We start from the raw sequence: 2,464 nt of genomic DNA, 5'->3' as shown, positions 1-2,464 counted from the left end.
AAGGGAGGGGAAAGACAGGAAGGTGAGCAGAGAAAAATGTAGAGCTCAATAAAAAAAGAATGGACGCAGAAGAAAGTTCATGGACAATTTTATTAGAGTTTGAGAGAAAACACAGCAGAGTTGAGGTAGAAATTGTACAGCAGCCAGTAGGGGAGATGGGGAGAGCATCCCCTTTCAGTTAGCCCTGGAATAGAAATAGCTTACTCAGAAAGAAAAAGAGCACCTGAAGATTGGAAGCAGACTAGTGAGCCCCCAAAGAGCACAGCCATACAGTACACGTTCTTCTATAGTCCCCCCTCCATCCCGTTTGGATTGCCAGGGCTCCGTTTAGCACATGCTCTGTTTGTCAAATGACGCCAGGGTCGAGAAGGGTTTTCAGTGTTACCCTGCCAGCGGGCTTCTTACTCTTGCGCAGGCGCATTAATCTTGATGAAGCTTTTCTAGGTCTCACTCTCCTGCCACACTCCCGAGATGACTCACTCAGCCTTTCTCATCTTCCTTCATTAAATCCCTTCAGCAGAGGACCCTCCCTGATGGTTGAGAGCAGGATACAGATGACAACAAAGTCAGGCATGGCGCCACAATCAATGTGATCTTCGGGCGGAATTTTCCAAAGTTCGCCATACCTGGCAAGCCAGCACTTCCAGCACCTGTGTGGCACAGGGCCACTAGGAGGAGGCGGCTGTTTTCTGTTCTTTTTTTAAATATGGAATGTTTCATGAATTTACATGTTAGCACAGGAGCCATGGTACTCCTCTGTACTGTTCCAACTTTAGTATGTGTGCTGCCAACGTGAGCACAGGGCTATATTAAGTGCTCACTGGTCAGGTACTGACCCATAAAGTAGAACCACATATTATTAACTTTTGTTTTATTTTAAATACTCGGCTATTAAGTTGTTAAAAGCTAGCAGGCTCAAAGAGCACTGAATGGGCCCCATCTAATTTTAACACAATTGTCCTTCTTAGTATTTAAAATACCATATCAATAAAGATGTTTGCAAGAAAACATTTGAAAAACAGAAAAAAAATAAGAAAAGTAGAGTGACGGCCCAGATGAGGAGCCATAGCTTGGCACATGCCTTTGAGCCCTTCCCTTCCTGTCTGCATAGCCGTCCCCATATCAAATGGGTTCTCCTCTCACAACTCGGTGCTTTGAATGGTCTCCACGCTCGCTTTCTAATGTCTGCTCAATATTTGAATCATGAATAAAACAAAAGTGCATGGTTAATACTGCCTGCCAACTTAATCAGGTCTAGATGAGCCAAAGAGCAGACCTCTGGGCCTGTTTGTAATGTTTATAATGGAGTTTTCAGACTAAGTTAACTAAGGCAGAAGTTACCTCTAACTTCAGGCAGCTCCATAGCTTGGAACATGGACCAGCCATCTCATGCTCCTGGTGCTGCACCTTCCCCACCATAATGGGCTTTATTTTAAATTGTAAGCCATACACAGTAAACAATTTCTCACCAAAATCGCTTCTAGTAATGTGTTTGGGTAGCGACAAGAGAAGTAGCTAACAACACAATTATAAAAGCACTCCCTGGGGCTGGAGAGGTGGCCAAGTGGTTAAAAGCACTGACTGCTCTTCCAGAGGACCAATTTTGGTTCCCAGCACCCACATGGTGGCTCTCACTATCTGTAATTCAAGCCCTAGGGGATCTAATGCCCCCTGCAGGCCTCTGTGAGTACCACACATACCCATTGCACAGACATACATGCAAGCACATGTAAATTAACAATAAACTTTTTAAAGCATTCTTATTTCAATATTGATGATACATCTGCTGTGTCTAGAATGCACATAGTTATCACTGCAAAGGGTTATCTGTGCCGGAAGCTTCCTTGAATACTTCCGGTTGTCTGTCTTGTGAGTCAGATTATAGGCTGGGACTTGTGGAGCCCAGAGAGACACCTCCATGAACCACTGACCCAGTGGTGTATCATAAGTATTATTTCAAATCTTTGCAAATTTGCTTTAGTTCTTTCTCATTCACGAGATTTCTTTTTTTAGGACTTATTGTCTAGCTTTTGACATTCAGGGTTACTAGTTCTGGAAGAAAATCTAATCCAAACCTTTTGAAGCAGATTTCTCTCACACACAGGAATCCCATGTGACTATTATAAACTCTATTTTCTTCAGCCCATACCAGGATGGCAAAATACTCAGAACACATACAGCTTTTCCTCTAATGACCAAATACTGTTTCAGAGTTTACATTTTTAAGCTTTTGATTGTGGGATATTGTGGCTGTGGTAAGAAGTGTCAACGAAACACTTGTGTGGTTAGGCCTGTCCCCACTAAGAAATGGTTGGGTCCTGAGTACTCTGACCTAATCAATGGGTTGGTCAGTGTATGTATTCATAATTTTGTGGTACTGTCGAGAGGTGGTAGAAATGGAAATGTGGGGCTTAGTGAGAGGAAGAAGGTCTCTCTCTTAGTGAGAGGAAGAAGGTCTCTCTCT

The 2,464-nt window shown here is 43.2% G+C and overlaps 1 protein-coding gene and 1 pseudogene across 1 annotated transcript in view; both read right to left on the bottom strand.

Moving 5' to 3' along the window:
- Nucleotides 1–2,464, bottom strand: part of Ptprn2 (protein tyrosine phosphatase, receptor type N2) — a 715,776-nt gene that overhangs the window by 632,929 nt on the left and 80,383 nt on the right. The gene's annotated exons all lie outside the window — the stretch shown is intronic.
- On the bottom strand, nt 701–800 carry LOC113456832 (annotated as a pseudogene).

Source organism: Microtus ochrogaster, chromosome 1 (assembly GCF_000317375.1).
Source record: "Microtus ochrogaster isolate Prairie Vole_2 chromosome 1, MicOch1.0, whole genome shotgun sequence".
NCBI lineage: Eukaryota > Metazoa > Chordata > Mammalia > Rodentia > Cricetidae > Microtus > Microtus ochrogaster.
The sequence above is the reverse complement of the archived record's forward strand: the minus strand, read 5'-3'. Positions and strand labels throughout refer to the sequence as shown.